At 51.1% G+C, this 13,341-nt stretch overlaps 1 protein-coding gene across 4 annotated transcripts in view; it reads left to right on the top strand.

Annotated features, from left to right (window-relative positions):
- Window positions 1-13,341, top strand: part of RIPOR2 (RHO family interacting cell polarization regulator 2) — a 213,870-nt gene that overhangs the window by 121,221 nt on the left and 79,308 nt on the right. The window contains exon 1 of one of the 4 annotated variants that reach the window (XM_036112203.2): window positions 5,683-5,881. The exons of the other annotated variants lie outside the window; for them this stretch is intronic. The gene's annotated coding sequence lies outside the window, so the exon portion shown is untranslated. Of the gene's footprint in view, window positions 1-5,682; window positions 5,882-13,341 lie in introns of those variants that run through there. 4 annotated transcript variants of the gene reach the window in all.

Here is a 13,341-nt window from a genome sequence, read left to right as displayed (position 1 = left end):
AGAAAAAGCGATGGGCAACTCTCAGCAGAGAATTTCCAGGCAGTGGAAGTGACCTGAGCAAAACGACGGAAGCAGGAATGGTCAGAAGTCAGAGCCGAAAGGACGCTTGGCACTCGAGTTGTCCACATCCTTCATTTGACAGGTGAGGACACGGATTTCAAAGGTCTAGACTTGCCCTGAGTTTTCTATTGGCAGAACCAAAATAGAACCGAAGTGTCTCCAGCTCAGAGACTCTTGGCAGGGCTGCTCCTTGGACACTGAGCACGGCTGGAAGAGCCGAACTTAGGGCTGGCAGTGCAGGGCGGTGGGGTGTACTGAAAAGGCTTCTAGAGCCACATGGTAGTGCCAAGTGGGCTGGGCACCTGTTTGGATCTTATCCAGACCAGTGTTTCCCAAAGTGCATTCTGAGACAAATGTGCCAGAACCATCAACATGCTTCTTAAAATGGCTGATTTGGAATAGGAGAGAGGGTGACTCACAAATCTGCATTTTAAACTCTTTCCCAGAGTGATTCTCCTGCACTTCGTAAGTTAGAAAATCAATGATAAAAAGAAATAGGGAAAGATTGGCTAGAGCGGCAAAGGAAGAATTCAGCAGCTGTGAGCAAGGTGGAGGGTAAAGAGTTACAGCATAAGGAAGGGGTTCAAGAATCTTAGAGCTGGCAGCGTTCCAAGCCGTGATCTGGCCGTGCACGTGGGTGGCCGAATGCCTACAGAGGAAGGTCATAAGAGTAGAGAAGGAATTTCAAAATCATGATGTTAGATCTGCTGTCCACATGGATATTAAGCATCATAGTTATGAAAAGAGATTAGATCTCAGTTGTATCTGCCTACCCCTAGGACTAGTCAATTAGACTGACTAGAAGCCAGAATGCGCTAGCATCATGGGCAGAAGGAATATATAGAAATATAAATAAATAGGGTCCCTAGATATAACCAAATCTTGGAGACCTTCCATCCATGTTGCTTCATGACAGCAGTGGGTCTTCAGGCACATATTAAATATCTAAATCTTTAAGTCAGGAAACTAAATTGGTTGCATTTTGCCTGCTCTTCTGCTTTCTACCAAGGAATTGTGTATTTACTAGATCGATTGGTGACAGAAAGAGCAATCAGGTTGGCTTGGCCAATGCTGTTCCCATCGGGGCTTAACAAAAGGAGCTTAAACAAATGCCCATGAGTGAAAAGCAGGATAAAATTCAGTTATTGCAAGAGACCATTTTCAGTGCTGCTGAAGTTCAAACACCCTGTTTTATGGAATCAGAAATAATCACAGTTCCCATAGCACCCATGATACTTCTTCCTTTTTCCTAACACCCACCTCAGTTATGTCTGGCTGTCCTCATGCCAGCCTCCACAAGACAGGTTACATGACTGTCATGTTTACCTCTGTGTCTCCTGCCCTTAGTTGAAATAACAGCTTGTTGAAATAACAGCTTGTTGAAATAGTAGCTCTCATCGGTACCTTGGGGTGTTTACAATTAAGACTGACATCTGGGGAGGGGGGCAGAGGGACCTGCGTTAAACTCTTTCTCCTTTGGGAGACCCATGTCTTTCCAGGGGCATGAAAGAGTGACATAGAGTCTGAACTAGCAGAGTTTTCTCTAATATCTGTGCCCCTTCCTCCACCCCGCCCGGTGCCTGATGAGCTCTGGGCCCCACTGTTTCCCTGGATGAGGTTCCAAGGGCTCAGCCAAGGTGTCTCCAAAGACTTGGATCAGTGAAGTTTTGAGCTGGAAGAATCCTGGTTAAGTGATAGGAGGGATCTAGAGAGAAGGAAGTGGTATTCTAACAGCGAGAGAGGAGACAGGGAGAAATAACCACCCAAGATGAAGACTTGGGTGACCACAGCAGGACCGGTGATTTGAGAGGCGGTGTGAAGCCCTCTGGATTACGCGCCAGGAGGTCTTGGTTCTGGTGCTGACTCTACCTGGTTGTGTGACCCTGGGCTCTGGGATTCGGACTGGACACTCCACTAAGGATTGTGTCCTGGTTGTGCAAATCCATGCTGCCCAGTCCCTCACTCGTACGTGTCCCTGATCTTGAGAAAGGGTCTCCACTGGGAACTGTGGAGTCTACGAGTCCCTCAGGACAGACCCCTCTACCAGGTGCAATGAGGGAAAGGAGCCCGTGCTGGGCGTTCACCTTGCATACCCCATGTGCTGCGTTCCTTTCCTGGAGCGGGGTGGGGGGTGCGGAGCTCGAGGAGGATATCTGACTTACCATGCCAGCCTCATTCCCATTCAGAGCTTCAGTCCCAAAGCTGAGATGCTGAGGCCAGCTCACAGGAAGTCTAGGAGCCACTCCCATGCCCCTCAAGGTCCCCTGGCTTCCAGCTCCCACATACCCCTGCCCCCACACTCGCACCCAAGCCTCAACAAGATACTCCGAGCCCAAAGGGGGAAACTGGGGTGTAGAGTGGAATGTACTAGAGCAAACAGAGCCTTAAATATTTCTCACCTCTGACTTTGAGCAAAAGCTTCGCCTTTGTGATCATGAGCAAGTTACTTTCTCAACCTGCGAGAGCATCAGTTTTCTTATCTTTCCGATGGGGGCAGTAATAGAAAGAGGGATTGTAGTAGGCTTAGGTAAGACAATGTCTGTAAAGCACCAGGCATCATCTATAATCCTTGTGAAATCCTCTGCCCCCTCCCTCCCATAAAATTCATGTGAAGTCTCCAACAGCCCCGTTCCTCGTCAGGAAGGAGTGGCATTGGGAAGGTGGGTGTTGGGGACTGAATGTGTATGTTCCCCCAAATTCATATGTTGAAGTCCTTGCTCCCAGTCTGGCTGTATTTGGAATAGGGAAGTAATTAAGGTTAGATGAGGTCATGATGCACAAGGATTGGTGTCCTTGTAAGAAAGCCACCGCCGGAGAGCTCATGCCCTCTCTCTGGGTGCATGCACTGAGGAAAGCCATGTGAGGATAGAGCAAGAGGATGGCCAAGTGCCATCCAGGAAGAGAGCCCTCACCAGAACCTTGATCTTGGACTTCCAGTCTCCAGCACTGAGAAAATAAATGTTTGTTATTTAAGCCACCCAGTCTGTGGTATTCCGTTATGGCGGCCCCAGCAGACTGATAGGGTGGGGAAGTAGAAAGTCTACTATCCTCTAGGGTGGATATCAGGCCCTACTCTTCCCTCCAGGAGTTTTCTACGTAGCCCTATTAGCACTGATGCTAATTTGCAGTAGCTCATCCCTTTCTCCCCAAACTTCTACTACGTATCTGTGCTTCTCTCCAGGTCTCTTTGTCCAGAGGGAGGTAAATGGAGAAATGTCTGGAACCATCAGATCCTACACAAAGAGCTATAATCCATGGTCGAAGGTGTTAAGCATCTGCAGAGATGCTAAGATCTAAAATGTTATGACAGTCCGAGGTGAGGGAGAAGGGAAAGGGGCAAGGGGTCTGGGGAAAACAGAGTCTGGAGTATTTAAACTGGATCTTGATGAATTTCCCCTATTGGAAAACGGGCAAAGGCCAAGCAGATGGATATAGGCTAGGGTGGGGTTGACAAGGGAAGAAAAGGATCAAGTAGGAAGAAGGAGTGATCCAGAATGGCAGAGGGATTCATCCTCCATTCAGTAAGTAGGTACTGAGCTCTTGCCCTGTGTTGGGGATACAGTATCCAAGACAGAAAGGGTCTCTGCCCGTATGATCTCACAGTCCAGGGAAAGAGAGACAAGAAACAAGCAAAAAGGCAAATAAGACCATTACAATTTACAATTAGTGCTCTACAAGACAGAGGGTTTTGAAAAAGGATAACTGGAGGGAAGACTATACTTAAAGATGTGGGTGGTCAAGGAAGACCTCTCTTCGCATGTTTACGGAATTGAAAGAAGGTCCTTGTGGCCTGAGCTCTGTAAGAGGACGAGGGGGTACGCATGAGGCTGGGAGGACTTGTGAGCATTGGTATGGAGTTTGGGTTTATTCTACAATAAATGGAGCATGCAGGGTTTTAAGCAGTAGAGTGACCACAACATATTTATCTTTTAAAAGATGACTCTTTCTGTATTGGTTATCTATTCCTGTGTAACAAATTGTCACAAACGTAGCTGTTTAAAACAACACCATGGACGAGTCACACTAACACTCTTGGATCTTGGTTTTCCCATCCATGAAATGGGAGTAGTGATGCCTACTGCTGAATATACTTCAGGAATAAATGATACAATGCTTGTGAAGGATCTGCTCCAAAACCAAGGATATAAGAAGAGAGTCAATGAACTGTACTGTTCAGCACAGCAAGGACTGGCTCAAGTCAGCCAACCTCACCAGGGACTTACGTGTTGACCAGAATACCAATATTGAAAACATATGAAGAATAACTGGCCAGGCAGACTGGAATGTTCCTATCATGTGGTCGACACATTTTTCTCCTCTGAAAGAAATGCCTACATGGGAAGACTGAGAAACTATTTTGTAAGTTAAAAGCAGGGCAAGGAGAAGTGGTGTCTTGAAAAACCAAAGGCTCCGACTGTCAAGGCCCTCACTGCTCAGCCGTACTTCCTGGTCTAAAGCGGAGACCGGTGCTTGCTTGCTCGTGGGTAGCCTTTCTAAACATCCAGCGCACTCTGCTCCTATCCTACCCTTAGGTGGGTTGTGATTCGTGGATCAGGCTGTATTTTTGGCTGTTCATATTTGGGGCTGAGGATGCGGTCTCCTCCCCACAACTGGATATAGGTGTTCCCATGTTGACACAGTCTCCTGGAATGGTCCCTTTTGGTCATTGTCTAAGTTCGTCAATTCTTACCAATTCACTCACAAAGTTACTGAATCCCAAGCTGGGGCGGGGTGAGGGGTGCGGAGATGCACCTGCAGTACTGTGTTATTTAACATACCCTAAATACACAATTTATTCAGTATGGTGGCTTTACAGATAAGGAAACCGAAGCAGAGCGGACATTCCCTGTTGAGACCTTGTCTCTGGGTCCTTATAGACTCCCGGTCTCATACATTATGTTTCCACTCCAAAAGACTCTGTGGAATGGGTTGTCAGACGGACCCACAGTCTCCCAAAGGAAAGCTTCATGTATAGTTCAAATCCACGGAAACGAAACAAAACCAAAAATCCCCCAACTGTTTCTCCCCATCATTACAAGATCTGTCTACCCGCACAGGGCCTAGTGGAGTGCCCGCACAAAGCAGGTCTCCCCAGGGGGGCTTTCCAACACAAGTCTTGCCTTGAACAACCAACTTCACCCCACCCCCAACCACACACACACACACACACACACACACACACACACACACACGCCCGCCGCGGCCACCCCCGCGCAATGTTTTCAAGGCACAGTGTCCATTCCAAATCCCACCAGGTGGGCTAAAGGGTCTCCCCTGGCCTGGGCCGCCCCCCGGCCCTCCGCCTCCGATGCCCTCTACGGCCGGCTCGCTCCCCAGCGCGAATTCCGCGGGTGACTCCGGAGCTGCCAGCCCAGCTCCGGCTGAGCCGCTGGGCGCGCCCGCGATCAGCTGGAGGCCAGAGCAAAGCGCAGCCTCCCGCAGTTGGGCCCGAGCGCCTGGGAAGCAGCTGTCTCCCCCCGCCCCCTCCCTGCTCGCACGCCAGCCCCGCGGCCGCGCCTCCCCTCCGCCCGCTCCCCGCCCCTCCGCCTGCGCGCTCGGCTCCGCCAGCCTCGCGCCCGCCGGCCCCGCAACCGCAGCCCCGGCCGCAGCTGCCGCGAGCGGACGCGGGAGGGCCGCTGGGGTGTGCGCGCGGGGACCCTGCTGCTGCCCGCGGCCCTTTGTCCCCGCGGCCCCGTGGGCGAGCTCAGCGGTCTGCAAAGCCGTGGGTGCCGGCCGCCGGGAAATTGCACTGGCACCGAGGCTCTTCGATGCCGGAGAGCCCAAGTGTCCCCTTGTCATGACGAGGAACTCTCGTCTTTAGGTATGTGCCCTCCTCGGGTGTTCTTTTTTGCTTCTGATTTTGCTTGCGACCCGGGTGAGGTCTGGGTGGCCGGGGGCGTCCTGGGCTTGGAAGAGCGTTGCGGGTTCGGGAGCCGTTCCGACTGGGCGTCCTGGGCTTGGGCGCCCGGAGGCTCCGCGCGTCTGTGCCCGCGGGGGCGGGCGGCGAAGTTGCCGAGGGAAAGGGCACACGCACTTCTGCGGCCGAGCCGCGCGGCGCCGGGGACAGCGGAGGGACCGGCCGCGGAGATGGTAAGGGGCCCGGGCAGTGCCCGGGGGCGGGGCGTAGCTGGAGCGGGGACGCGCCGGTCCGACCGTCCGTGCCCCGGGGGTGGCGGCGCGGACGCCCTCGGGTGGGTCCCCGCGGCCCGCTGTCACCCAGCGGCTTCCGGCACTCTCCAGGCCTGAGCGGACTCCGGCGCCTTCACTTGCCCCGAGGCTGCGGGGCTTGAGCTTGGCTAGGAACCAGCCCCTTCCCCGCGGGTCTGAAATCCACGCGGGTGGGGTGGGGGTGGGGGGGCGAGATGACAATTGAGAAGAGGGGCAAGCAGGAGAAATGGGTCGCGCGGATGCCGAGCTGGGTCTGGAAGGATGGGGGAGGGGCGATGCACCTGAGGACGGGAGCACCCTGCAAGTTTCTGTGGTTTGGGAGGGGTCTGCAGAAGAGAGGCATCTGCAACTCTGTCGCCGGGAGACTGTCACCTCCTATCCTCCTCCCCGGGCGGTGGGGAGCAGAGAGAGAGCACCTCATTTATAAGGGGGTGGGGGCTGTCTGAAATTGCGCAGGCGGCCGCCATCCAGATGTTAAGGGGGCCCAAGCGCCGTGCGAGTCCCTGGTGCGGGGTGGCCGCACCTTGCGGGGCAAGAGAGCCCGTGGAAAACCAGGAGAGCCAGGCTGATGGGGGTGGGGGGAGTAGGGATTGGCCGCCGCGAAGGTTCTTATCCTGGAGACAGACGTAGGTGTTGCTTGAGTGACCAAGAGGAAGTGTTTAAGCTTGTGATTGTGCGGAACCGATCCTGACAGTCCCAGGAAACATGTTGGGGCCGTCTTTCCTCCTGCTCCCACCTTTTACATGCTCAGATCCATGCACATGGTTGAAGTTCTGGGACCTAGACGAATCATTGCCCCCATTCCCAAAGAAACTGCAGTTGGCCCTCTCTACGGGACAGGGCTGCGCATCTTGGGTCAGCATTTGCCCCTTTGTTACCTGACAGGCAATCAGCTCTTCCTTTTTGCTTTCTGTGAGGTTTCTCTGGCTCTGAGAATGTTCCTCGTCTCCTTGCCACCCCCACCCTGGTATTCGGTATTCGCTTAGTGGCCTCCTTCCTCTTGCTTGTCCAGCCTCGTGGGACCAGACTCAGTTCGCCCAGGAGCACCCACCGGCTCCCCGCATTGTCTCCATCTCTCTGTCTGTCACAAGCAGGGGGCGTCACCGTGAACTCTCTAAGAACCAGCATCGCCAGGCTATTCTCCAGTGGTTAATTAGGAAGCAGCCAGTAGCCATATCCCTTCTGTAGGAGCAAATTGCAGGGTAAGGGCGGCCAGGGGAAAGGGCCTCCCCTCTCTTCACCACTTCCTCCCAGCCCAGCCCTCTGGGTCAAGCCTCCTGTGCTCAGCTCGCCCTTCAGCTGAGATCCTGCCAAATCATGGCTCTTCCCCAGGAAGGTAATGCATGTGTCTGTCCAACCATCTGAAAACGTGACATTGGAGAGTCAGTTTAGTAAACACATGCTGTCTGGGTTGCTTTTCCAAAAGACCCCCTGATTCGTGTGGCTTCTCTCTTTCTCCGACACTCTAATGTGAGATTTCACTGTGAATGTTTTATCCTTAGTATAAATATAAAGAAATACTAAGCCAGAGCAAAGAATAACTGAGAGCATGCACTAAGGACATGCACAGCATTCTGAGTACCCAAACACAGATTCCAGAAATGGCTCTCCTTCCTTATGTTGATGGCAAAGTAAAATTCTTTCCAGTGGGAAAGGGACCCATCCCCTTTCACGGGTGACCTAGAGAAGCCAGAGAGGCTGGGAAGGAGCTATTTATGTCTCTACGTGTTGGTAGCTAAACTCACATAAAAATTCCACCCTTGAGTCTTGAAGTCCATTGGCTTGGGGCCCTGCCGTGACTGCCTAGTGTCTACCCTGCGTCTGAGTCACTACATGGAAACGCCCCTACTATGGTAAAACTCCACAGCCCGGCTGTGATACCAACCACAGGCCCACTTCTAAACGTAACCGAGTCACTTCTCTGTTACATTTTGGTTTAATTCGCGGATTATTGGCTCATCTTTCAGTGTCAAGAGAGGACAGCCCAGACAAAGGCAGTTACGGAGAGGGAGCAGAACAGCTCGCACGTTTTATTTTAAGTGGTCACATCAGGCAAACAACAGTCCCTTGGGTTGAAGAGTTTGCAAACCAGTGTTTTATTTTACTGCTCATTGCATGCCGTGGGCTGGGGCGAAAAATAAGGAAGCTGTTTTGTTTTCATTCTGAAACGAAGGCAGAAGTCTACAACCAGTTTCTTGCTTCTCTTGGGAGGAAGTGGTGGTAGAAGTGAAAGTCTATTTTACTTACACGGTGGGTGCTCCTTGGGGCAACAGCACAGTTGACTTTCCACTTGAGCTTCCTCTGCCCTGGTGGCCTGAACAGGGCCTCGTGCTCCCGAACGGCTTCTTGACCAAGGTTATTTCCATCTGCCAAGCCGAACTCCAGGAGCTGGAGGAGATAGACAGCTTGTGTTTGCGGCCGTTCAACCAGAAAAGACTACCAACCGAAAACAGACAATGGAGCAAGGGAATTGGGGAGGGGGTGGGGAGAGGAGGTCCAGATAGGCCAGCCGCACATAATTGGTTCCCCAAGGGCAAGTCGAGATGTGGAATGGTGTCATGAAGCAGTTGGCATGTAAACACCCCACAGTGTGATTATAGGAAAGCTATTCAGAAAGTAAGATGATTATGAATAGGTGCCTTTCTTCCTTCCTTCCTTCCTTCCTTCCTTCCTTCCTTCCTTCCTTTCTCTCTCTCTGTCTCTCTGTCTCTCTCTCTCTTTCTCTCTGTTTGTCTCTCTCTCTCTCTCTTTCTCTATCTCTCTCTTTCTCTTTCTTTCTTTCTTTCCTCCACACCCAGCATGGAGCCCAACTCGGGGCTTGAACTCACCATCCTGAGATCAAGACCTGAGCTGAGATCAAGAATCAGATGCTTAACCAACTGAGCCACCCAGGCATCTTTCTTTCTTTCTTTCTTTCTTTCTTTCTTTCTTTCTTTCTTTCTTTCTTTCTTTCTTTCTTTCTTTCTTTCTTTTTTGAGATTTTATTTATTTGAGAGAGGGAGAGAGAGCACATGAGTGGAGGGAGGGGCAGGGGGAGAAGCAGACTCCCCGCTGAGCAGGAGGCCACCATGGGGCTGGATCGCAGGGCCCCAGGATCACAACCTGAGCTGAAGGCAGACGCTTAACCGACTGAGCCACCCAGGCAACCCTCTTCTTCTTCTTCTTTTTTTTTAAGTAGAGTATATGCCTTTCATCTGGAGGGAGCCCTCCTCTGGCTTTTCATTTCCCTCCATTTTTGAAATCATATCCTGATAGGCAGTTTCTTGGGACAGCATTCTACCCCTGAAAATGAAAACCTCACCATTGTACACATGGAAGCATTCAAGTTGATTCGACTGAACAAAATCACTCAACACGTTGATCTTCAATGAGTTCATATGGAAACACCCACACATCCTCTTCCCTCTCTGGGTCTCCTCCCTGAGGCCACCAAGTTCCTCTTGGGTTAATGGCCAGGGTTTTTTTGGTCACAGTCCACTCATCCCACTTTAGTTGGAAATGTTTCCTAAAAATCAGAGATGTTTTTCTTAGAGTTTTGCAAGATTTCTAGAGAAGATCGTTTTACGTATGGCCCGATGCTGGGTTGCCCTCCCTCGGAGGAAACCCTGGACCCATCAGGAAAGGAACCACTCCAATTGATTTTATTGTGCATTGTTTACATGACACTGATGAGGACTATGTGGAGGTGAATATTTTCACACGTTCATTACACTGATTAAAAAGGAGATTCGATTTTTTCTAACAGTGAAAGCAAATGAGATGCAATGTGTCTGCGTTATGTTCCCCAAGATCAAAACCAGCTCTCTGTTAGACTGAGGAGGGAGGAGCCTTAGACAAAGGGAATATTTTTCATGCTACCTAGCATTCTAAAATATAATATAGTGATTAACAATCATGTTTATTTCTGAGGTGGATTTGAAGTCCAAGTCTGCAGTGTTACGTAATTTAGGGGAGTACTAATTTTTTTTCTTCATTTTAAGCACCTACTTACTGAGCAACCCTTATGGGACCTGGCCAAAGTTAGCTTTCTCATTCAGTATAAAAGTGTATGCTACTGATTATATATTCCAGGGAGCACACAGTCTGGAAGAGAAGTAGGCAGAACCCAGTTGTGTTGAACAGTGTGCCATCCACAGGTCTTGGTTTGTCCTGTCTACACCTGCTGTGGTGGCATAATTATTAATAACACCCTCTTGTACTCGGAAGTGTTCCGGAGGGGACAGTAAGTCCCCCGGTCACCCTAGAAATGAGGACTGTGAGGTCAGAGGAAGGAGAAGAAGGCTGTGAAGGAGATTTTGTTGCTGAGCCTGCTGTAGGCATACAGATGAATGGGAGGAAAAAGGGGAGACTCGCCAGATGGGAAGATTAGGAAGACCTTAAGCGCCTGGAGGACACAGAGGCTCCGTTTCCCTTGTTCCTGTGTCCTCAGGGCTTGCGTGCTGCGTAGGGACTAGGAGGCACCAAGTATTAACTACCTGCCTGTGACCTAGCTTTAAGACGGAGGCTGAAGGTAGGAAAGCTCAGGACAGTGAGGAGGCCTGCCTGGCAAAGGTCAGACGGGAACAAGTATGAAACGAGGCTATTAATAATGCTGAGAATGCTAAAACAAAGCTGACAGTGATCATTCCAAAAACCAGCCTGTGCGCAGAAAAACAATGTCGTGTAACTCTTTCTTGTATATGCCATTTATCATTGGGGTTTAATGCCATTGGCCTTCCCCTCTAGCCTGGAGGTGATCTCTTCCTTCTCCAGCAAATTGTCCAGGAAGGAACTGAAGGAACAATGACCCCATTCTCTTCAAGCTTGTTTCCTTCTGTCCTTGTCCTCTAGGAGGGCTTTTGGAAGGGAGGCAAGGGCAGGAGCATGGGGCGGGTTTGGGGAGGAGGGTACCTTAAAACACAAAAGCAGTGCAGATGAACACAAAGAGCACATGCTTTTCCTTCTCCTAACTGGAGGAATCAATTCAAAGGGACGGTTTCCTGGAGCTGATGCAATGCCCAAGAGGTTATCCCCAGTATGGCATTTGATTTCCCCACTTTGTGCTACGTAGGAAGGCCTGGGGTGACGTGGCCTTGGCTTGAACTGGGCCAGCCTACCTTCTAATCAAGATGACGCACACTAGGTGCCCTGCTGGTATGCAGAGGTTCAAGGTTAACGGCTCTAAGTGAAGACTCCAAGGCAATGACCAGCTGGTAACCCTTCAGTGGCAATGCCATACTTTTCATTTATAAGGTTATCGGTAGCATTTTAAGCCACTTTGGAACGACTCCTGTCTTCCCAGGTTTGAAGCTAATGTTGTGATGCCTCATCCCCAGAAATAAGTGGAGCTTAGGAAAGAGAGAAAGGGACAGGTGCAAGGGTCTAGTGCTGAGAAGATGCCTCAGGGTTCAGCTGTAGGATGTACAGTCAGATGGCTTAGAGAATCATGGGGTCACACTCCGGGTCGAACTTCCCAGAACAATGTTGAAAGTCCCATTGGGTCACTAATGGAGTCAGCGCCTGAGCAATCATCGAGAAGCTGCCTACCAATCTGAGAAGTCCCCCTCCTCAAAGAGAGCCGCATCCTCATTCCCAGAACTCCTCTCTCTCTGGGGAATATGTTACTTCAGGTAGCAAAAGGAACTTCCCAGCTGTAATGAAATCCAGCACCTTGAGATTATCCTGGGTTCTCTAGGTGGGCCTTGTCTCCTCGCATGGGTCCCTCAAAGTGGAGAAGCTTTTCCAGCTGTGGTCATAGGGCTGTGGAGGAAGGGTAAGAGAGATATAACATGGCCTGCTTTGGAGATGAAGCCGGGGGCCACAGAGAAGGAATGTGGGTGGCCTCTAGGAGCCAGAAAAAGCAAGGAAATGGAATCCCCCCTGCAGCCTCCGGAAGGGAACACGGTGTGCTGAAACCTTAAGTTTAGCCAGTAGGACCCATGTCAGACTCCTGACCTCCGGAACTGTAAGATAATAAATGTGTGTCATCTGAAGCCGCTAAGTTTGTAGGAATTTGTTACAACAGCCATAGGAAACTGATACATGCAGCCTCCCCATCCCTCCTGCCTGCAAATCTCATGCACGTGCTCCTGGTGGGCGGCACATGTGGGATCCTAGCAGCAGGGGGTCCTAGGAAATGTCGCTGGGTGCTTCCCAGCTTCGGCCGGAAGGCATCCTACACGGGGGCCGGAGCCACGTTGAATGCATCTGCCGCGGGAAGTCACGGGGGGGCTGGGGGGCCACAAGTGTGTGCACGGCACTCTTAACCATCCTGCTCCCAGGGACCGCAGCATGAGGCACAACAGAAGTGGATGCCTGAAATTCTTAGGAAGTTTCACATGTGCTAGTAAGTCATCAAAGCCCAAGAGGGGAGGAGTGGGGAAGGCATCAGAAGGCACGCTAGACGTTCTTGTCTGATTTGTTAGAGCTCTCTGGCCGGGTGGCATGAAGGAGAGATTGGTTAGAGCTCTCTGGCCGGGTGGCATGAAGGAGAGATTGGTTAGAGCTCTCTGGCCGGGTGGCATGAAGGAGAGATCGCACATAAGGATCCGTGTCAGGGATAAACATTGGTTTCTATAGCTTAACTCCATGCAGGCAGTCTATAGGGCAGATTATATTTTCCAAAGATGTCTTCAACAGTATATCCAGGCAACATGCCCTCCCTGCAAAGCGACTTGGAGACTCTTTCCAAGGAGAAATGAGGGCTAGGTTCCCCTCCCTCAAATTGTGACTTTTTCCACTAATAGAAAATGTGGCCTCCAAGGCTGGATAGTTCCTAAAGGACAAATCAGCTTCTACCTTACCGGCTGCAATGCTAGTTCCTGAAGCCTTTAGCCACCTTGTAAGCTGTCTGACTTTCCCGAAGCTACCACACCGCAAGGAAGCCCAAACTAGCCGAGCACATGGACAGGCTGGAGACCACAAGGAGAGAGAAAGATGCCTGGCCAGCTCCTGGATCCTCTGCCCACCCTGCTCCCCATCTAGCCGCCATCGGACTGCAGACCAGACCCTGAGCCAGAACCCAGGTCCGGCAGAGAGCCCCTCTCAGTTCCTGACTCACTGTTGTTGTTTTAGGCCACTACATTTTGGGATGATTTGTCAGCCCGCAATAAATAACTGGATTGGTCCATGCAG

The sequence above is a fragment of the Halichoerus grypus genome, chromosome 9 (genome assembly GCF_964656455.1).
Source record: "Halichoerus grypus chromosome 9, mHalGry1.hap1.1, whole genome shotgun sequence".
NCBI lineage: Eukaryota > Metazoa > Chordata > Mammalia > Carnivora > Phocidae > Halichoerus > Halichoerus grypus.
The sequence above is the reverse complement of the archived record's forward strand: the minus strand, read 5'-3'. Positions and strand labels throughout refer to the sequence as shown.